Source organism: Dendrobium catenatum, unplaced genomic scaffold, assembly GCF_001605985.2.
Source record: "Dendrobium catenatum unplaced genomic scaffold, ASM160598v2 fragScaff_scaffold_1636, whole genome shotgun sequence".
In the NCBI taxonomy this organism is placed as follows: Eukaryota; Viridiplantae; Streptophyta; class Magnoliopsida; order Asparagales; family Orchidaceae; genus Dendrobium; species Dendrobium catenatum.
The window spans coordinates 388,035-412,571 of record NW_021320098.1 but is presented as its reverse complement, the minus strand read 5'-3'; the positions used below and the strand labels follow the sequence as shown (position 1 = coordinate 412,571).

The 24,537-nt window shown below is 34.1% G+C and overlaps 2 long non-coding RNA genes across 4 annotated transcripts; one reads left to right on the top strand and one right to left on the bottom strand.

Annotated features, from left to right (window-relative positions):
- Positions 1–6,941: 6,941 nt before the first annotated feature.
- Positions 6,942–11,380, bottom strand: LOC114581293. Of its 2 annotated transcripts, none has more exons than XR_003703152.1 (2): positions 10,848–11,380; positions 6,942–7,552 (listed from the first exon to the last, which is right to left on the bottom strand). It is a non-coding gene; the product is annotated as an uncharacterized LOC114581293 (long non-coding RNA). The 2 variants fall into 2 exon arrangements; XR_003703153.1 differs by lacking the exon at positions 6,942–7,552 and adding an exon at positions 8,637–8,957.
- Positions 11,381–17,357: 5,977 nt separating this feature from the next.
- LOC114581294 lies at positions 17,358–17,749 on the top strand. 2 transcript variants are annotated; one of them, XR_003703155.1, is made up of 3 exons: positions 17,358–17,371; positions 17,443–17,643; positions 17,717–17,749. It is a non-coding gene; the product is annotated as an uncharacterized LOC114581294 (long non-coding RNA). The 2 variants fall into 2 exon arrangements; XR_003703154.1 differs by having other exon boundaries at positions 17,367–17,643.
- The last annotated feature ends 6,788 nt before the right edge of the window (positions 17,750–24,537 follow it).

Here is a 24,537-nt window from a genome sequence, read left to right as displayed (position 1 = left end):
CATAAATGGCTTGATATTTGGATTGCTTATCCTATTTCAAATAGTTCTTGAGTGAGCCCTATTCTTTATGTTCTTAAAAATTATGGCTTGGTTGTAATATCCAATGAACACAATGAATTTATTCTTACTAGAACTGTCACTGGTTGGAGAATTTATATAGACTATATGAAGCTAAATAAAGCCACTAAAAAGTTCATTTTCCTTTTTTCTTTCCTTTACCAAATGTTAGATATGTTGGTAGGACATTCAGTATACTATTTTCTAGATGAGTATTCAGGGTATCACCAATTTCCTATAATACCTGAGGACCAAGATAAAACTACCTTCACCAGTCCTTACGGGACATTTATTTATAGGAGGAGAATGTCTTATGGTCCTTGAAATGCTCTTACTACTTTTCAAAGATGTATGAAGTTAATTTTTTAAAACTTAATTGAGCAAGGTAGTAAAATCTTCATGGATGACTTCCCTATTTTTGGCACTATATTTGTTTAGTGTCTTGAGAATTTAACTTCCATATTGAAAAGAAGTGTAGAAATAAACTTAGTGATAAAAGAGGAGAAATATCAATTTGTGGTGACCGAGGGAATTTCCTTAGGACATAAAATTTCTAAAGAAGGATTAGCGGGAGACATTACAAAAATATAAGTCATTGAGAAACTTCCCCCTCCCACTTTTGTAAAAGGAATTAGAAGCTTTTTTAGGTATGTAGGCTTTTATAAAAGATTTATAAAGGAAATCTCCAAAATTTCAAAAATTTTACATCATTTGTTAGAGAAGGATATTCCTTTTATGTTTGATACTACATGTGTTGAAGCTTTTAATATTTTGAAGCAGCATATGATTACTGCTCCAGTTTTTAGTACTCATGATTATTCCTTACCATTTATAGCTATGTGAGATGCAAGCAATTTTACTATTGGTTTTACTCTTTTTCAAAAACTAGATAAGAAATTTTATGTCATTTTTTATGTTGGTAGAACCTTAAACTTTATGCTGAGAAATTATACAAGTACTAAAAAAGTATCACAAGCAATTATTTTTGCTTTTGAAAATTTAGATCTTATTTGATTGGCACCAATGTAATTGTATATACTGATCATTATGCAATCAAATATCTTATGACAAAGAAAGATATAAACCTAAGATTTATGAGGTGGATTCTTCTATTACAAGAGTTTGATGTAGAATTTTTCTTGGGAAGGAACAAAAAATTAAACTATTAGTCATCTTTCAAGATTTTCAAATGTAGAGCATGCATCTGATAAGCTTATAGTTGATGAATTTTTTTTCCGATGAATAATTAATTTCTTTGCATATGAATAAACTGTCATGGTATTGCAATGACCAAATTATTAATAGATGTTTCCTCGAGAAAAAATTGAAACTAATAATTAGGGAATATCATGATTCTTATTATGGAGAGATTTCTGAAGAATTTAAAACTGCATCTAAGATACTTTAAGAAAGATTTTACTTGCCTATTCTATTTAAGGATGTTAGTAATTATATTAAAACATGCGATCAATGTCAGTAAGTAACATTTCTAAAAAGAAATAAAATGCACTTAAACTATTTTTTGGAGATTGAGATATTTGATGTTTGGATATTTTAAATGTGTTCTATACCTTTAACCATTTAAAACTTTATATGGACCCATACTAATGCTCGAGTTAAAGTTGTTATTATAAGAAAACTCTTTCGATGGTATTTAGTCCTCCCAATTATTCTTTCAACTATGGCATGTCTTTTGTCAAATGTGCTAATATGCTAGCTTATTCTTTATGTTATACAACTGTACCGGAGTACCAGAAGTGTACTGATCAGGTACACAAACATATTTTTGGCAATATATTTTCCTTTTCTCTTTTGCCCATAAGAGCCATTGTGGGCTCCGAAAATTCGGCCCCGGCCTCCCCGCCACAATTGTATGCTTTTCTTTGGCGAGGGGGTTTTAACAGAATAAGTTCTGGGGTAAATTTTGGAAGGCAGATGCGTTGGTAGATAAGACACTACCCAGAGATTTCACCCTCATTTTATGAGGACTTTATGATCTGAGTTCTGGTTTCCTATAGGCGCAAGCCCCTATAGTTAATTATCCTTCTCGGTAACGAGAGAGAACTTCCGATTATTAAACTCAAACTTACATAGTCATAATAAATCTTTTTATACACTATGATATAATTGATAATATATTTTTGCATGGATAATTTAGGGATAAAAAAAATACGTTTAAAATTGAAAATTTTCAGTTGAAATTGTTCACCTTAAACTCTACTTGAATTATCTCGAGTCAAAATCAAAATTTTAATATCAAATTTTAATTGGTTTGCTTTAATTCATATCACTCTTATACTAACGATAGTCTAAAGTTTAAAATACTATTTGCATCAGAGGATTGATCATGGCCCATCAAGTTTCTCGAATGCGGTTATCTTTAGCATGAGCTTATTTCTTCCAAACAACCAAAAAAATGAGTTTACATTAGGGAATTATTCATTGGGATTGCACTTTAATTTCTATCATTAAGTTCGTTATAAGGTCAAAAAAGCTTAAAAAGATTTTGTAGAGTTTCCTTAAGAACGAAAAAGACCATCCTTTATATTATCCTTTAAGGGGGTATTTAAAGGTCCATTTGCAAATGATATTTATTATACCTTTATCAATTCTTATATGGTGGAATTGGTGGAGAGAGATGGTTGAGGTTGTAGAAGTGGAAAGACTTTTTAATGTAATGCAAATTCAATATAAAATGACACATCATTGATACTTGGTGCTTCATTAGAATTGTCCACTAAAAATTAATTGGTTTATTTTATTTTGTAATGAAGAAGTCTTTCTTAAAGAAATAGTTGCCTTTTATGAAAGATTTAATGTTATTTTACTTTATTGTATTTTGATAGTTTTCCTTTATTTCTATTCTTTATATGTTCAAAATCTCTTTTGTATAAGCTTATTGTAATATATAATTCTAATAAATAAATGAGTAAAATTACAAGTGCTCTAATCACTCTCTTCCTAAAGTGTTCAATCACTTTCCCTCCCTATCTTGATCCCTCTATGCTCTAAGTTAGTTATTGCTCTCCTCATGTTTGGAGATCTCTTAAGTCCAAATTTTCTTTTATCATTCAAATAACCCAAAGATAAATCACCGTTACCAAGTCAAAATAATGTAATAGATAATCACTTTAATTCCAATTCATGAGGACACTCTAATGCCAGTTGATGTGGATGGTTGATTAACATTAACACCAAAGGATGTGAATGCAAAAATAGGGGAGTTATTGATGGCAATGAATTTAGCTTAAAGATGTTGAAGATAATTTGCACTCTTGTTAATTGATAAGGGGAAACAAGATTTGTTTTGAAGTATTAAAGAGAGGGAAAGACGAATGAACAATAAAGAGAGAGAGAAGAGCATGATATATATATATATACACACACACAGAACAACATCAAACTTGCTTCAAAATATGATATTTATCGACAATTCATTAAGTATTTTACTAGTATTATTTATGTATAAAAATGATTTTATATATGATGAAAAAATTTATGATGGATTGATATGGACATAGAAATCTAGATGACTAGTTCGACATATCTCAATCAATTGCACTTGCCAAACAACATATTTAAATATCATGACATTTTGATAGATAATAGAAAATAACAAATTAATTAATTTAAAAAAATAATTAAAGTGCAATCAAATTAAATAAATGATGAATCTTTCATACAAGATAAATATTAGATAAAAGGATTTTCTAAATTAATAAATATTTGGTTACTTCCTCATTATCTGAATAATCTTACTGTTTTCTTAAAATGAATTTTCATTGATATATGAAATTATCAAAATGAGATTGATCCTTCAATATTCCTAAATATTAGATCCAAATTCTTATGTGCCTCGTAAAGATCAAGCTACACATAATTCAAGAGACAGATAGATAGAGAGACATAGAGAGAGAAAAAAATTATATTTTGAAATGTAAGAAACAAAAGTTGATTAAAAATGAGCGCATGGGCTTTGTTAAAGCAAAAAAATTTGTCACAGATCTTATGACAAAATTCCTATGGAAAGTAACCCCCCCAGTATAAGCTGTCATCTGCCACTGTCCACCGCTGCCGCCGCCATCCAACATCGTTGCCCTCCAACGCCAGCCGACGGCCACCCCGGGCACAACAATTTTACAATTTATATTGCATTCACTTTACTTCAAACCAAATAATAAATAAATAAATAAAATAAAGTCACATATTCTTTTTATACTTATCCAAATAACTCCAAAATATTCATTTTACACGCATTCCTTTTTAGGCAACCAAACAACCCCTAAATCTAATAATAATGGTAATGTTAAATTTATTGCTATAAATAAAAAAATGGATCTACAAATTTCCTATAAAATTAACAAATTGTAGTTCTAATCTCCATAATCTAACTGAAAACACATTATACGAACAACAAATTCAAATCCAAAAAAATTTTCAGGGAAAAATTTTTCAAACTGTTTTAAAGAAATCTAACAAATGAAATTTGAAATTTATTATAATCTTAGAAGAGATAGAGATTTACCTTTAAATCCAAATCAACTAGAATGAGCAAGCAACTGGGGCAAGCAAAAATGGCCGAAGTGTGGCCACTCAATTATGTTTACGTGAAATGGAGAAGAAAGAGGCTGGTATTTAGAAATTATGGTCAAGCTGGCATATTTTTTAGCAAAAATTTCTGCCAGTTTTAAGTAAAAATGTTTGACTAAAACTTCCCTAGAAATTTAATCACGTCCGAATTTTCTGATAGAAATTATCATTGTAATTTTTTATGGACATATCACATATAGATCAAAAAATACTCTAATAATAAATTATTTTTCTCTGGCAAATTTTTGCGGAAAACTGCGCGAAATTCCTGTCTCTTCTAAATCCATCGAAAATTTTGTCAGAAATAAGCATGTTTACTGTAATGTCTAAAAATGAATGAGAAAAGCAAAGTTTAAACTTTCATATGAATTAGATGTTATTAACATTGAAGTTTATTTGCAAAACGCATAATCCTCAATTCATAATCATTCTATTCCCATTATTTAAAGAATGTTTAGTGAATAATCGTAATTTAAGTGAACATGCGCTTCAAATAAGAATGAGAAGGATAGATATTATCCACTTTTGTTAAGATGCCCTTACGACATTATTTTATCCTCTTTGTTAAAATATTTCCAATCCTTTCAAAATTTATTGACATTTTCCCAATCAATTTATTCACATGAATGAAACATTTAAAAGCGATTTCACAATAAATGCTTTATATTAAAGAAAATGTATGTGTATACTTGCATATATCTTCACATGCAATTAATATGTAGTTGACGAGTCAGAATGATAGAATTCTCATCTAGTGAGACCCATAACTAGGGTGTAAACGAGTTGAGTAGAGCTCGAGTCATTCTTAACTCGAGCTCGGCTCGTCGGCCAAATCAGGAGCTCAACTCAAGCTCAAATGGCCAGCTCGTGCTCAACTCATGGCGACGGATGAGAGCTACGAGGCGTAAGGCTGACATTGTCTTCCGCTTCTAGATTCGATTCCAGCTTCCGTGTCTGCGGTTCAATGCGATTTTGCGTCCAAGCTTCTACTTCAGTGCCCACGCTTCTTCTTTCATACCTGCCCATCCACTTCTGCACCATGCTTCTGCTTCCGCATCTGTGATTCAGCCTTTAACTCCCATTTCTATGGCAGCAATTCTTCCTTTCGCCTTCCTCCCCTTCGAGGTTCCACCTTCCACACTCGAGCCTACTCGCGAGCTTACTAGTTGAACCTCATCAAGCTCAAACTCGAGCTCGTTTAACATATGAGCTCCAGTTTAAGCTCGAGCTCTAGCTAGTCACTCAATAAGCTTAGCTCACAAGCTTAGTTCGATCCGACTCGCTAGACTTACACCCTAACTCACAATTGCGCACACCCAAGGATTAACAAGCACTACTTGCCCTTGCCAAAAGGAGGTTGTCCCTCATAGGAGGCAATCAAAGGTCATCACTGATCAAGTGGCTCATCCTTTTCCACATAAGAAATCAGTCATCATGGCCACTTGCTATTATCCAAGGCGGGCATCCTCATTCATATTTGACAACCTCAACTGCAAGAAAGCGCCTACCCAAGAAGCTCTCATCTATCCTTGCCACAATCATCAACCATAAAGCTCTTGCTCCAACGAAAAATCAACTTAATCTCCTCCCTCCCCAAAGGCGAATCAACCCTCCAAAATAGGTCGCCAGTAATCCCAAAATGCCTACAAGTTGTAGGTTCCCTTAACTCACTACTTGCCAATGGACTCGCCCATACACACTCGCTTCAACCAACTCAGCATCGCTGAACTCATCTAGAGACCGGTCATTAAAGTCATACAATGTCGTCCTAGCCTCCCCATAACTAGTCAAGGGGCGACCAATGTCCTTGGTAGTTTGTACGGGACTCATTAAATTAATATGATTTTACTCTTTCATATTATAAATTTTCATCCATAGTCCTTGCATCCCTGTAAATGAAGGGTGAGAAAAGAGCATGTTGGATCATTTGACTCATTTAGATTTGAGCCTCTTGAACACGTACACAGGATATTTGTTCTTGCAAATTATTCTCTCCATTCTTATACAACTCCTAGTCACTCCTCTCAAAGCTCGCTTAGGTTACTTAGGCGTCACCAATAAATAGATTCGGATTCAACATGATGAATTCAAGTGTAATTAAAGGAAAAAGTGTTTTAATGTTTGTGTGTATATATATATATACACGGTAATGCTTAATCAAAGTCGATTTAAATAATTTCAAATAAAATGTATATAGACCACATATGATTTTACATTTTCAAAGAGATGAATTTAATAGAACTCATATTTGAAGCTCAAACAGGCTATTAGTATAAATGCGTTGTTTTTTTTTTGAAGAAAATGCAACCAAGTGCATTTAAATATTATTGAAAACTAAAAGCAAAAGCTAAAGGTAACCATAAAATTCCTCCTTTAACAAAGAGATAAAGGAAGGAGGAATCTTATTAAGAACTAAATCATCCCAAATAAAGGAAGTAACAATAGCATAGTTAGCACAAAGATCCGTTAACTTATTACACTTCCTATCTAAACAATTAAAAATGATATTTCTATAATCTTTGAACATACCTCTCAAATCATCATTCTTGTGAATAGCACCATCTTGCAAGTCCTTGATTACATTTGCATTATCTTCTTCAATGATGATGTCATCATAATTCATCATACCATCTTTATAAACATCTTGAACGGATTGAACAGCAAGCATCTCAAGCCTTGAAACGTCCCAATGAGTAATGGGATATCCAAATGCTAACAAGAACCTGCCTTTGGAATCTCTACATACTCCTCCAATACCTCCTTTATAGGATTAAAGTAGAGAAGCATCCGCATTAACCTTGATCCAACCAGGTGGATGGGGATGCCAATGAACATCCAACAGCTTACCAAGCTGATTGACAGCCCATTGAAGTAGAGAAGCTCAATTCATGGAATAGCATGAAAGCTGCAGGAGAAAGATGAGAGATTAGTGGTGATTTCTCATCCATGATTGAACTGATTGTAGCTCATGGATCATCTCTTTAAAAATTGCCGAGTGGCCGATTTAAAACAGAAACCTCCCTGTTTTTCTGCTCTCGAGCGTCTCTCCCAAGTCTCAATCAACGGACGTTTTATCTCTCACTTCAGAACTTCAAAGCAACGAAAGCGAAACTCCTGCTTCTTGTGTGGTGAGGCATTGCTTGGAGTTACCGGCGATCGTATGGATCAGCCTCAAGAATCGTGACGCGTAGATTCTGAAAAGGAGGTCATCGGCATCATGTCTTCCATACTCTGCAGAAAGAGATCTAATTATGCCATTGATGAGCTTCAGCACACCCCTCCCTCGGCTTCTAAGAGAAGCCACTGCTCTACCGGCACCGCGTCTCCGACACTGAGCTCCGCTTCAGTTTACTCCTCTTTGAGCACAAATGCATCCCCTTCCTTCACCCAGCCAAACGTTTCTGATTCTGCGGGAAACAAAGAAAATTTTCTAAATCATCTCAGAAAACTCTTTCCTCATGTGGAGCAGCAGGTTGTCTATCTATTATATTTCCCTTCGCTTTCAAAAGTATTGCTGTTACTTGAAAAATATAAATGAGCAACTAATTGATTAAAGTCCCCTTCTTCTTTTAGTAAGCCTGATCGTATCAAACAATTGATATTATGATTTTTTAACGATGGCTTTAGGCATTTGGTTTTGTTTGATTTTAGTATTAACTCCTTGGAGTTGATTGCTGACTCTGTCCACTGGATGTTTCGGGACGCTTAACCAATTTCTTTGCTTTCTCTTGTTTAAAAGTGAAATAATGTTTTTTGAATAATACAAAACCTTTTTATTTATTTTATCAGATTATGTTTGATAAGTAAATGGTGTTAGTATCTTGTTTCTATAAAGTATAAATGGTCCTATGTTTTGCTCTTGCAAAATACATCCATGTGAGATTTATGTACTTAATGCAAGCATTGACAACTAATACATACAATTATATTACATATGCTAGGATTGTATATGCTAAAATGAAATTCAAATGCTAAATAACTTTTTTTTGAAAACTATTAGAGAATTTTGTTACTTCTCATTTAAGCTGTTTCTTGGTGGTTGTAAATTATCATTTGTATATTATTTTGATTAATTTAGCAATAAATGATAATGGATTTTCTATTACACTCGATTGATAGTTGTTTCATGTATATAAAGTAACAACAATAAATATTTCTTGCGGAATTTATATCATTGATCTTAAGAACATGGCACGCTGGTTTTACCTACAACATCTCGTCTTGCCAGTATCTTGAAAGAGCGCTTGAAGCTTCTGGAAATGATTTAGATTCTGCCATTAGCAATCTAAATGATATCTGCTTAGAACCAGCTGCAAAAAGAACCGACGATAGAGCTGGAGTAAATATGGAAATTTTGACTATAGGTATGTTTCTTAAATATATCATGCCTGTTTTTTTTTTTTTTTTATGGTTACTGTTATAATTTGTCTTTTCTGCCTTCTTGTTTGAATTTTCATGACTTGTTTTTTAAATGAATAATGCTATCTCATGTGGATCAAAATATTTGCATATTCAATGGCAAAATTGTTGTAATATGATTTTTTTATTTGTTTATATATCTAATGGCATATTTTAATGGGGTTCTGAAATATGATATTGAGAGTATTTCATATTCATTTGTTTAATGAAATGAATTAAAACTCTGGAGAAAAGTACTGTATAGCATTGTTGGGAAGCAAAACATTATTAGGATATAATGATTTTATAAATGGAATTATTTATGGAAAGTAAATCATGATCATTGTGAAGTAAATCATATTCATTCACATGCATACTTCTTCGTGGATCTGTAATCACACTTAGTGGGGTATTCCCTCATCGACAACCACCGTGGTTGGCCTTAAGAGCCATCGATTGAGTTTGATTTGAGTTCATTGCTCGACTATGAGTGATGATAGTTTGAGTCACCCATGATCACCTCGAGTTATCATCGTGCTCGAATTATTATTCCGTGAGTTGCGTCACTTCTGCTTTACTAAATCCAAAAGCCTCCTCATTCCCCACTCTCTCTCTAAATAAAGAGAGAAAATCATCTCCAGCAAAAATCATCTTCTACATCTCCAAACCCATCTCCAAATTCTTCTCCAAGCCTAATCCCTATGTTCCCTCGCTATACAAAAAATTAGCCTCTTTCTCTCTATAAACAAAGAGCGAAAGAGAATTTTCTCTCTCAAGATTCATCCCCCACCATCTCTAAATCCTTTCCTAAGTCCCATCTATCCAAAACCCTCATTAAAAAAATAATTCAAGCTTCTTTTTCCCTCTCTTTCTCTCTCTAAAAAGAGGCATGGGCTCTTTTTCTCTCACTAACACGCTTCTCCATAAAAATAAACACATGTACATGCATATTATTAGTACAGGAGTACTTAAAAAAGCATATACATATGTTCGTTATAGTTCGTTTGCTTGCTTGTAGGTTTCAGCCCGCCATCAATTAGCCTTACTAAGTGCATATATATATAATATTTTTGAAACTCAAAAACATAGAAACCTGTGATGATGCATTCAGTGCGGTGAATGAAAACCCATAGACGTTCTTTTTTTAGCAAGTTGGGTAGAAGCTCGTCGATAGCATTTGCAATGTTACGGGTGGACCCAAATTGTTACTCGCTAGGCGCCACAAGAAAGAGCCCATACATACTTTTCTTAGCATGGTGGGCAGAGATTCGTCGACGACATATGCAATGTAAATGTGTATTTTGGGCTAACCTAAAATTTCTCATGTAGGTACCTCATATATGTCTTTTTTGGCATTGTAGGATGTCAAAATTTTGGTTGCGATGTTATATGACATTGCCCATACGTGTTTTTCTTAGCACTTTGATTAGTCCGATCCGGGAGGTTGTAGGAATTTATATTGAATTTTGGACTTAAAATATACACTACAAGGGACTTAAATTCGCAAGAACTTAATGAGTTTAAATAAACTTGAATGCAAATTAAATACTTAAAAAGTGAAATATGAAAAGTGTTAGAAGAATACAAAGTGCAAGCAAAGAACAAAACATACACCATAGGGAATAGAACTTGTGAGGTCACTCAAGCAAGAAATAGAATTCCAGAACTTTTCAAAACCGTAAGAGGTTTAAACTCAAGTGAAACAAGCCGTAGAGTGAAGCTCCACATTACTCATATTTATAAGGCGTTGACCTCAAAGCCATAACAAAAAATATAAAAAAAGAGATCACTAAAATGATTACCTGCTGAAGCCATACCCGTCGTCGTTATAGTGCCCCAGTTGTGCTTGTCGCCCGCATGTAGAGATCAGTTCGAATTGAGTCGTTAAATACGACAATGAAACGAGGCTTTCGTTTCTTCCAACACGCACGACCCAATAGAGTCGAAGCCTTCTTCCATTTGACAACTCTTGCCTTTTGATCGCCTACCATGCATAGAAACCCACGAATCCTCAAGCTTAAACCGACCTCACGATTCCCTTCTTCTCATTGATTCAACTAGACACATCCGATAACAACCTCCAGACCTCGCCACACTCGACTCCCACAACTTGCTGGCTGCAAACCGACCCCGCTCCACTGTCGTGACGTCCTCAAACTTCCGATCTACCTCCCAGAACTGACTCCGTCCTCTTTCAACCTTCACTCGTCAGCCCTCACAGCCGAACTCAACTCCACGAGCCTCGACCTCCTTCTCCTATCCCGCCGACGCCTCCGACTTGCTCAAGCCCGATCGCATCTCTTGCGATACTTACCTGTAGCCGAAGCCTCCAAGCTGCCTATATATATATATATATATATTGTTAACGTATATTTTGTGCATGTTTACAAATCGTCATCCACATCATGCAGGTATAATCCGCCAAAAACTTTAAAAAATCTCATTTCGACGCTTGCAGCGTGGCGAGTAATAACCACCAATTCGCACTTCTTTTAGCACGGTGGGAGAAAGCTCATTGCGGTGATCGCAACAAGATGAGTAATCCTCCAAATTCCTACTTTCAACATTTGCAACACATCGAAAAATTGCCCATACACGCTTTTCTTAGCGTAGCGGGAAGGGAATTTGGTGCGTCGCCTACGGCGAGACTGGTAAGCTCTATACATGTTGTTGTATCATGGTGGGGACTCTTATAAGCACCCTTAAGCGCTCATGTAATATGGGAGGGGTAGAATTACATATTTTTAAACAGGCACATTCGAAGACCCATACATGCATTTTTTGGCGTTGTGGGGATGAAGACTATGGTCGCGGTGTCACCCGACACTGACTGTACACGTCTTTCTTGAGGAGGCGGGCCGGGCTGACTAAGACTCTTGTAGTTTTTCCTAAACGGAGGAGACGCCGAGAGGTTGTCAAAATTTTTACTGACATAGGACCTTTATATAAATAAGACTTTAACACCTAATAAGAATTTGTGAACTTGAATTGAACAAAATAACAAGAAGGCTTGAATGCTTACAGAAGACCTAGACTTTAATCAAATGACGATGATCTAAATTGAACTTGAATTGCATAGGGTATTTGTGAACTCGAACTTGAACTTGGTTTGAAAAAATCGATAGGGGACTTCAACCTAGATGAATTATTCGAAACCATACTCTTAATAATAGAGAACCAAACTTTTAATTAACAAATACACAACTCACATTAAAATGCAAATGTTAGTTAATAACCCAAAATGTTCAGATGAATGCTAGTAGATGAACATCAGACTTGTGGTGGGCCAATCTCCAAACACACCTTACTTGCAACATGAATTTATAAAGAAATTGTGTTGACTTGCCTATAAGTAAGAATGCAGAACTTCCAATGTATGTCAATAAGCAAACAAAGAACTTGCAAATTTAAGCATGACTTGCTTGTTATTGATTCAAAAAGAGTATAACAAATGTAATATGTGTACAAGTGAAAATCAATTGGAAAGTGAAATAATGTCCTTGCAATCAAAACACAAAACCTCAATGAGATATCAATGAGTCATCACATTGGTTGGAATGCAAATTGCTATTTAGCAATAATGCTAGTGTTGTCATTTGTATCATGAACCAAATGACGACGATCAGCCCATAATACTTATCTCAATCATGCAATTGAATAATGTAAAATGATTACAGTGACAAAAAGGAGTACGTAATTAATTGTTCAAATCAATTTGAGAGATATGCAACTTAATTTTACAGTGACTACAAGGAGTACGCAATGAATTGCTCAAATCAATTTGAGAGATTTGCAACTTAATTACAACCAACAGAATGGAACCTTTGATGTATACTATATCTCACCCATGGACATACAACGGCCGATGCTTCCCTTACCAATCAACTTACCGGTGTAAAGGGGTGAGTGCAATGAATAATGTGGTACATTCATGAACAACATACACAAAAGATGTGCAATAGATATGCCACTATGCAGTCAACATAAGTATACAGTCAAGTGCATCAAATCTTGTAAGCAATATTATTAGTGTTATCATTCACATCGCAAATCAATTGGCCATATGGTGAAAAGCTATGAGGTGCGCGGAAAATCATCTAGAGATGATGATGAAAAATATATAGCAAATATGGCAATTTCTTAGCAATCTCACATCATGTGCAATGAATGCATTGTCCCTACAAACGAATCAAGAAAGGTGTGAAAAAGATATCTCCTTTTTATTTGCGTCAATTGATTTACAAATGGATACATTAAGCTTTCTAAAAGCGATAACGATGAGAATTCAATGATCACAAGGATGCCCTCACAAATCAAGTTTTTAGCAAACACAAGTTTCTTACAGATAAAGGAAGTTGACTTGCAGACAAATATGATAAAATTTCCTACAGTTGAGAGTGTTCTTCGTAGGTATATACAAGAGCGTGTAACCAATACTAGAACATTTTCATAGTCTACAACAATACAATGAAAAGTGAGTACATTTAAACTCTACAAGCGACAAAGGGTTTCGACATGCAACATATTGTCAATTAAGATGTGTTTGAAGAATTCAAAGCAAGGTAACTCTCATACAATTATTGTCACTTTATTTCAATTGAATATGTCAATCCACCTGTGAATGACAAAGCTTATTACAAATACACATGGTGATGTGTATGATGAATGCGAGGGTCCATAAGCAAATGTAGAAGAGTCCTCATTCATATTACAATCCACTCACTAGTGTTAACGAATGACGTGTGATGAATGCTAAATCACTCCTACAGTCAGTAATCACTCAACATTAGTCAAATACATCTATTTTCCACCAATAGAAGCAGACGATACGCAACAAATTGCAGATTCCCACAAGTGACTATAGAAGATTCGTCATACGCACGATATGTTATCCACAAGCAAAATGCCAAAGGGCTACAACAAATGCATGCTCCTATAAACCGTTGCAGAAAACCTGCGTGCCTTCAACATATCACCTGCAGGCGAAAATGGATAATGTACAACAATCACAAGCTTCTATGAGCTACAATAAAAGACATACCACACGTTTAAATATGCCCCCACACATACACTATAATATGTATACACACAAGTATATAGGTAGAGTATTTTTTGTTTGGCTGTTAGTGATTATGAGAGTTTAAGGTATTTCTATTTTAGTTTTTTGTTTTGGTGGAAGCTGAATGGGCAAACCTTTACCTTCAAGTTGGTCCATTGCGGTATGGATATGCTTTTCTTGGGGCAATATATTTTGACTGTTTGGTTTGTTGGGAATGAATATGGGAAAAACTGGATGATGAGGTAGTTGGATATTAATTAGTGCTTTAGTTTAAATTGCAATCTCAAGACTGTTAACATATGGGGTCTTCGGTTTTACCCCTTCCATCTTATCAATCCTTCTGATTTGGCTCGTAAGGAAGGTTTGCACATGTCCAATTGGTGTTTAATGATCTATTTTTTTCTTAATTATCACTTGCATTATGTGTTTCAAATTACTCTTTTGTGTTGGAGGTTGTCTTTTTTGTAGATATGGCGGGCATTTTGTGGGTTTCTTGATTCTGGAAGGAAGCATTTGAGTTTGAAAGTCTTGAGATATTGGAGGTTTGATTATTCTTTTTGCAGGAGTTTTGTACTAATTGATATAATTTTGCAATTCCTTTTTTGGGTGTTGTTGACTTGCAGCCCTAGAATGTTCTTAGATTTTTTTTTTGTAATCTTTAGTATTAGGAACCACTAGCTTCTAAGCTTTTTTTATATACTTTTTTGTAGCTCTTATGAGCATTAGAAAGCTGGAGGTTCCTATTAAGGACACTGTAACCTTTTTTTCTGATATTAACACGTAGGCCCCTTTGTGGGTTTTAACAAAAAAAAATATGTATACACATAAATACACGAAATGTGTATGCAATCATACACCCGCATGGGTCCGGGCGAGCATGTTATGTGTACACACATGACTTCTAGAGATTCTACGCGGGTTAGTAAGTGAATTTAAATTCAAACATGATCCTTCTATGCGTGTAAATTAGAGTCGACATTGTCTGAGCCATAAAAGAAAATGGTCGCGTTATCGGCTGTGATATTTATTTTAATACATTTATATTAGGTCTTCAAAGCCTTTAACTAGGAAAATCCATTAACAAAACCATAGCTGGCAATGAACCTGATCATTTGTCGGCAATTGATAGAGTCAATAGGGTTCAATCAATAAAATGCAGTTGCCCATAAATACCTTGATAATAGCCATGTTGACAAAAAATCTCAACCGAAGGGATTAATTTCAAATATTCAAAAAATGCCAAAAAATGACCATAAAATCCAAAATTCCAAAAATACTGAAACTCATGGTATTTAAAATTAAAACGAACCAGCAAATGCTTAAAGCAAATATGCATAAACCCTCCATAACAGTTTACCGAGGTATACAAATATGAAAATTACTCCAATTCATAAAGAGCTAATGTATAGTCCAGAATATTACTATGATTCATTCTCAATCTGTCTCTTATTAGTAAAGACGTGACATGTATCCTCTTATTAGTTGTTTCATCACCAAATGACACCACACTATGGATTCTGACGCTAAATGGCACCCTAGGTAAACAGTTATGATCGGGACCCTTTGAACTGGGTGGTTCCCCGCAAAATGGTACCATTATATTATGATCATGGTCAGCGCCCGTATGCTCTCCAATGACATCAAATTCTTGAGATATGAATCAATAGGATACAAGTAATATACAAGTGCATCACACAAAAAAACTTAAACACGATGAATTTCAATATGCAAATGCACAGATATATGCAAGTGCATTATGCATCTACATTAAAATATGCTGAAAATGCACATATGTTGGAAAATTCAATATACAAATGCTCTGAGAATGTGCAAGTGTATTATGTATGAATATTTAAGATGTACATATATAATTTGCACTAGTAAACATGCAACATGTTCAAATAAATGCACTGAAAAGCATACCCACATATGCTCTAATCAATATAATAAACTTCAAAGCCTAAGATTTGACCATGCTACAAGGGTTAAATCCCAAGTTTGACCCCCTCCTTAAAAGGACTAGAGTCAGCATGACTTGAGCCAACGAATGAATATACAACCATAAAATCAATCAATATATTTGTTTTAAAGTTCATATTAGGCCTTTAAGGCATCTTCATACTTGTCAACAGTGAATGGTGCACTACGACACAAAGTTTCCTGTGGAACCATTGCTCATATTATATATATATATATATATATATATTAACATTAATATTAAAATTAAATACTATTAATAACAAGTAATAGGTTGACTAAGGCAAAATTTAGGCATAAATATCATGTAAAATAACAAAAATGACAAATTTAAAATTTTACCTAAACTTACATCAATAGATTTGAGCAGGATTTAAATATAATTTATATTAAATATCGCCAAATAACAAAGATCATAGCTTTAAATCCTACAAAAAAATTAAATCCTTTATTTTTTTTAATATTTTATTAATTGGATGTTTAATTAATTAATAATTAATTAGGATATTAGTATATAAACCTTAAAAATTATAATTATAATTTATAATTTGAAATTTATAACATATTGAAAAAATAATGCGTGTCAGTTGCACCTTCTGTCATGTGCCATTGCCCATGCATGGCGTAAATAGCGCATGCTATTTTGATGCGCTGAACTAAGTAAATAGCACCATATGTGCGTTGTTCGTGCTTGCACCACGACACACACCATTCTGTGCCATTGGCATATATGTGCATCTTTAAATAAAATTCATCACAAGATATAAGTTAATATCTACACAATATTCCCTAAAATCAATAGGTGAACCCAATTCAAACATAGTTGACAAGGTTCAAATTACAAAATCCAATAATGGTCTTATTTAAAGTGAATGTCAATTAGAGATGACTCTATATTTGAAAATATTCTTAAAGAACTAATAAAAGTACAAGCATTTTACAAGTAACTATAATGTCACCACGATTTCGTCCTTATTGAAAGTTGCTCTCAACCATAGGGGAGTCTATATTTCAAAACATTCACATAATCCTAATGAAAATAAAACCATTTTACAAGTGACTATAACGTCGCCCCAATGATGACCGCATTCATAAAAGATTTCAAATGGAGGGCACTAATCACTAAAGGACTCATATTTCAATATAAACCCAAAGTTGAATATTTTTCAAAATTCTAAAATTTAAATTGAAATTAAGCTCATAAAAATTTAAAGTAAAATCCATCTAGCCTCCACAACTATTTATCATGGGTGATAAATTTAAGAATATTTTTAACTAGCTGAAGTAGAGGTAAATATCATAACGAATAATCAAATGTTATTTATGTCTGTTTGATAATTAAAATCATTTAACATTTTTAGGCCAAATTTGATTTCCCTGCAAATATAAAACATTGGATGCTGCAATCTATTGGTGTCAAGTGGCGCAATTATAAAACCAATTTGAAAGCAGAACATTGGGATAGTAGACCAGTACAAGAGATTATGGAGGCTGTCCCTGCAGGAGTAGACCCAGTGCAGTGGTGCCAACTAGTTAATAAGTGGTCACAACCCCAAGACAAGGTGAGTTAACAAAATAAACCACGTTAAATTTTTTTTTTCAAAAATGAAATTAATATATGATTATTTGTTGTAGGAGAGGGCAGCAAAAAATGCGGAAAATGCATAAGGAGACAGGAAGAAATGGTAAGTAATCAAAAGAGCAATATAATTATATTTTAATGAAAAAAATTTAATTTTAAATTTTTGTAGTCTATACGAGATCGCTTGTTATTATGGAAAATCAATCGTATGCGTAAAGATGGATCATGGTCGTCTGAGGAGGCCAGACAAAAATGGGTAACATCGTAAGCATTTCACATGATCGGTTTATTGAATGCTAACTATGTATATAATGCAATTTTATTTGAAGAGAAAAATTAATTCTACTTGCTTGAGCTTTGAACGATCTTCATGAAAATCAATGCCCTATGCATATGAAGAGTACAAAAAATAGCTTAATTTTAAAGCTTGCTCCATATGCATATAGCAGCCTTGATGATTTTCCCTTCAAATGATGGTGCCTAAATAACTGAATTAAGCTTATGTAAACCATTTAACCTTTTTAATGCATTTTTGTGATAATAAAAATAAACTAATCGCTGTGTTGGCTTATGGGTTCAAAACAAACATATCCAAATATTAAATTATAATTTTATTCCTTCTAATAAGCATAATGAAAATGAGGAAATTGCTGAAAAAATGCTTATAACATATAATATAATGACATGTGTCGTTAAAGCCATAAGCAATATAAAATGCCATAACAAACTAAACATGACTAACACAACAACAACAACAAACCTTTATCCTACACTATGTCTGGTTGGTTACATTAATTTGTTTTCTTCGTTGTCTTAAAAAGTGTCAAATTTTCATTTAAATCAAATAAAAAAGACATTTTTAATATTTTTGAATGAAGTCTTTTTAGATCCATCTCTATCTTTCTTAACATAGGTCAAATCTAATACATCTACTCTCCTAACTTGGCAATAAGAAGGCTGACGTTTTATTTGGCCAAATCATCTAAGACAACACTCTAATTTTATCTGCCATTGCAGCAACTTTTTCACATATATAATTATTTTGCATTTTATCTTTTAAGAGTAAATCTACTCATCCACTTTAGCATCCTTATGTTTTCAACTTTTAACTTAATTTTATGCTTCTCTTTTAATGACTAACATTCTACACCATAAAGTATTGCTGGTCCCACTACCATCTTATAAAATTTTCCCTTAAGTTTTAGGAGTACTTTACTATCACACAACAAGTCCAATGCATTTCTCCACTTCAACAATCTAACTTGAATTCTACTAATAATATCCCCGCCTATTTCATTCTCGCTTTGAACAATAGACCCGATATTTCTAAAATATGTACTCTTTTTAATTACTTAATCACCCAATTTTATAATCCCACTAGTAGATCATTTTTTTGGGGGACATTTGAGCCAATTAAGACAAACTCACACACACATCATATATGCAAGCTTTGAACCTAAGATCTCTTAGTTGGTAGCAAAAGTTCTCAACCATCATATCAAAGTGAGCTGCATCCAGTAGATCTATTACTACTAAAAGTACATGCTTAGATCTACTCAAACAAAAATGTTAAGACTATAATTGAATTCTATAATTCAAATTTTCACTCCTCTAGACTTGTCAATAAGAAGAATATCATTAATGAAAAACATATATTAAGATGCATCTTATAAATATCTAGTAAGGCCATCTATTACTAAAATAAAAAGACATGGGCTTAAAGTAATCAGACTAAAATAGGCAAATTCTTAGTCAAACCACCTTGTTTTTGAAGGCAAGTAACAACTCCTATATACATATTCTTAACGATTTAAATATAAGCATTATTGACTTCTATTTTTATCTAAAACCCTCTAGAGTACTTCTCTTAAAAATTTATCATATGTTTTCTCTTAATTAATAATATCATATGTAGATCCTCCTTACTCTCTCTATACTTCTTTATCAAATCTCTCAACAAATGTATAATTTCCATGTTAGACATACCCGACATGAACCAAAATTTATTTTGAGAAATATTATTGTTACATTGTAACTTAGGCTTAATTACTGTCTCTCATAATTTTAATGTATAACACATTAATTTAATTAAACCTATACGATGAACCACACGCAAGGGGAGCAAAACTAGCGAATCTAGCGACGCTCACTTTGACAAAAAACACCACTTGAAAAATCAAACATCTCCAATTACAAAATAGACTGCGCTGTTACGATCAGGACATCAAATTCTTAAAAGTTGAATGCCCTCGCGGTCAAATCAGATGAGATCGGTCCAAAGGGGCGATCGACACCTAGGATTGATGCGCGATGTCACCTGAACTATTTCCAATTGCAAAATGGACTTAACAGTTGTGTCTAGAATGCCGTCAACATTCAAAATCTATATCTTATTTGATTAATCGGGATTGGCCGAAGTGGTGGCACACGACCCAAGGCAAGAATGTATATATTGAGGAAAGGATGCCTTGACACTATCCAAACGATATATGTTCATGAAACGGGCTTCACCATTATGATCTTGGCATCATAAATACTCAAGAAATATATTATATATATTAAATTAGGATCATCCAAAGTGGTGGCACAGATCCCAATGTAATATAATGAATTTCTAAAAAAATGATGCTCAATGGCACCCAAATGATGTCTGATTGACAAATGGATTTCACCGTTGCGTTCAGAATGGCACTGCTACTTTAAATTGACTATCAATTTATTCAATTGAGGTTGCACATGTAAATCAATGCGGTTTTGATGCAACAATACGCATTTCAAGAAAAATTGGCATCGACACTGACCAAATGATGTCCAACCGCGAAACAAACTACGTCATTGCAATTGGAATATTAGCAGTACCCTTAATACACTACCAATTTGTCCGAAAGAAATGATGTGATGAAATCGACTCATAAAGCAAGGTGATATGCATGTAAAACGAGAAAGCATACGAATCAAGGCAATTTTTGAGATGATTAATTCACTGTTATACATTGATTCAAGAGTAATACTAGTAAGAGTTTGTTATTTATATTTCCATTAATTTAGTAGAAAATTAAAAGTCAAAATAACAAATCAAATCAATACTTAATTACCTCAAACATTTTATGATGATTTTGTTTAATCCCTGAAAATTCGTTGACGTTATGCGATGATTTTTATTAAAAGCCTGTAAATCTCGTTGAAGCTAAACCAAGGTACAATTCATCTCGATCGCTGTTTATAGATGACCTGGTCGTTAAGAGCATAGACCACAAAGATCACCTAAATAACCTGAGGATTTTATTTGAGAGGAACAGCAAGTTTAATCTGAAGATGAGCCCTCTTAAATGAGCCTTCGGTGTTTCTTCTGACAAATTTCTGAGGTATGTCGTGCGATACCGAGGTATTGAAATTGACCCCAATAAAATTAAGGCGATCATGGAGATGCCACCTCACAAAAATCTTCGTCAACTTCGCTCTTTGCAAGGATAATTGACTTTCATTCAATGATTCATATCGAATCTATCAGGTAGGTACCAGCTATTCTCCAAATTGATAAAGAAAGTTGTTCACTTTAAGTGACAAATAATGTTAGGAAGTATTTGATAGTATCAAAAGATACCTATTGAATTCGCCCATTCTTGCAACATCGATTTCGGGAAAGCCTGTCATACTATACATAACAACACTAGAAGAGTCTCTAGGGGCATTATAGACCCATCACAATGAAGAAGACAAAGAGAATGCGCTCTACTACATTAGCAGGAGATTGACTAAAGCATAAATATATTATTCTCCAATTGAAAAATATTGTATGGCATTGATTTTCGCAGTCAAGAATCTCTGGCATTACATATTATCTCGTAAAATTATGTTGATATTAACGATCGATTTGCTTAAGTTTTTTATGACAAGGTAGCATTGATAGGTCGTCTAGCCAGGTGGGCAGTAATATTACTCTAGTTTGATATCACATATATACCACAAAAGACAATAAAGGGACAGGGCTTAACAGATTTTCTTGTCGCACATCCTATCCCTATCGTCTCACCGCTTAATGAAGATTTTCCCGATGAACAAATCATGCAGGTCGAGGAAGAGGAGAAACTACAATTTTGGGAGATGTATTTTGATGAGGCTTCGTTGATTAAACTTGCCCGACTTCCAAATCTCGCAAGAGCTCGAGCCAGTATTAGTCTCATTTTGATATTGCTTGAGGGAAGCATACTAAGATTTTTATTCAGTTTGATTGAGCCCATAACTAATAATGTAGTCGAGTACAAAGTTCTAATAGTGGGACTAGAGATTACAATCAATGCTAGAATCACAAATCTCCAAATCTTTGAAAATTCATAGCTTGTGGTAGATCAAGTTCTAGACATTTACAAGATTTGCAAATTTAAATTGGCCCACTACGACCTACGAACTCTCGAGCTTTTGAAATAAGTGCCAAATATTAAGATAGCTTGTGTTCCTCGAGATCAGAACAACAAAGCAGATTATCTGGCTAAATTAGCGAAGGATGTAGCGAATACGCACGAAGAAGAACCCATACTAATTGGAGTTTACAGTCGTCAGATCTTAGAGCCAACAATCTTGTAATTCTTGCTAGCAGAGGGAATATCATATTCAAGCTAGCAAGATACAACCTCGGTTGATCCTCAATCCTCCCAATAAATCATTATTGAAAATCAACCAGAAGAATGTTATATAATCAAGAGACATAAAATTAGTAAATGCTCGGAATCGTGACTACATTGTTTAGATGTTGAAGTAGAAGACGATTAGAGATAATCACTCATCGAATACTTAAAAAAAAAACTCCCAACAGATAAATCTCTAGTCACATAAATTTGAAAGAGGGCATTGCAATACACGTTTGTCAACGACACACTGTATCGTTAGGATTTCGATCAAATGTGGCTAAGATGCTTGGTTCCAAGGAAGCTGATAGAGTGGTGACAAAAGCCCACGAAGTACTTTGTAATGCACATAGGTTAGGTCATAAAATGATCGCTAAAATCAAAAGGATGTTTTACTACTGGCCAACAATGGTGACAAAATTCATTAACTACGCAAAAAGGTGCCATGAATGTCAGATTCACAGTGATGTTATACATCAAGCGCCAAAGTCACTACACCTAATATTAGCATCTTGATCTTTCAAATGCTAGGGCACAGATATAATTGGATTAATAGATCCACCGTCATCAGATGGACACTGCTTCATACTGGAAGCATCATACTACTTCTATAAGTGGGCATAAGTGACTCCCTTCAAAGAAGTTACGTCCGAACACATAATTAACTTCTTCACCCACAATGTTATCTACATATTTGGTGTCCTGCGCCGCATGATCTTAAACAGTGAAACAACATTTAAAAGCGTCAAAATCTATAAGTTCATTGAGCGACACAAGATCAATTAGCAATACTCATCAATATACAACCAAATAACAAATGGCTTGGCAGAGGCCTTCAATAGGACGCCGGTGAAATTATTGAAGAAAATCCTCACCAAGAATGAAAGGGAGTGGCACATAAAAATGGCAGAGACACTATGGGCCATCATACTACTTATAAGACATCAACCAAAGCTACTCCTTACGCACTTGTATTTGGAGTTGAAGCAATGTTACAACAAGAGATTGAACTGCCATCACTTTGAGTAGCAATTCAACACGATCTAACTTAGGAGCAAAACACTTAATTAATAATGGAAGAGCTTGATAAAATAAGACTACATGCTCAACAAAAATTGAAAATTTATTAAGCAAGAAGAGGAATTGGTCATGGTGCTAAGAAGGCCAATCATCCCACACCAAACAAATTCATGAAAAATTTGTGCCCAACTCAAAAGGCCCCTTCATCATTGAGAAGCTGTATTAAGGATAAGATTATTAGTTGATCGATCTAGACGGTCAAAGTCCCATGCTTCCGATCAATGGTCAATATCTGAAGAAGTATTATGCATAGGGATAAATATGTAGTTAAAATTTTATTGTGCACTTTACATATATCTGCTAACACAAGTACGATGTATGTTTCAAAATTCTCTTGTAATACAAGAATGCATTTTAAAAAAAGAACTGGGGGTATTTTAAATATTTATTCGGGTCGACATCGCACTGCGTATTGAGATCCTTGAATAAATATTTAAAACTCTAAAATGTCAGATATGTTTCATTTTAGAATTTCTCTATGAGAAATGAGGCTTTTTTAATTGTTTATTCAAGTCAACATCGTGCTACAAAATAAAATCTTTGAATAAATATTTAAAACCCTCAACACCGAACATTCCTTCAAATCAGGATGTGGTAATTTCTACTATCATAAAGTGACATTGCTCACAACTAATGGATAAAGTGACATTGCTCACTACTCTAAGAGACAAGAAGTATTTTAAATATTTATTTGGGTTGACACCGTGCCACGTGTCAAGTTTTTCAAATAAAATTTTAAAATTTCCTAGTACAGCTCAGAACACGGTCCAACAATACAGTCCAAAACAAAACTTAGTGTATAATAGAATAAACATACTAAAGAAAAACCTCCATGTATATGTATAATCATCATCATAAATTACATGTACAACAAAGATTAAGGACAATACATAGTATAGATCACAAGAAAAGAGAAGAAGATGGAGACACAAAAAAAGAGACGAGACTATAAGTCCTCCAACTGTCTAACTACTTCTAACAAATTCTAAAGCTCTGCCTCTGTTGTCTGGAACTCCTCAACGGCTAGTGCCGCTGCAGTTTCTATAACCACCATCATCTGATAAAGTGTCTGGTGGCGCTATGCCTCTCTCCTGGTGAGGCGGTCACTCTAGTCGCTCCTCTCCTATGTGTTGGACCTTCCCGACATCACCTCCTTGATGTCCTTTCAA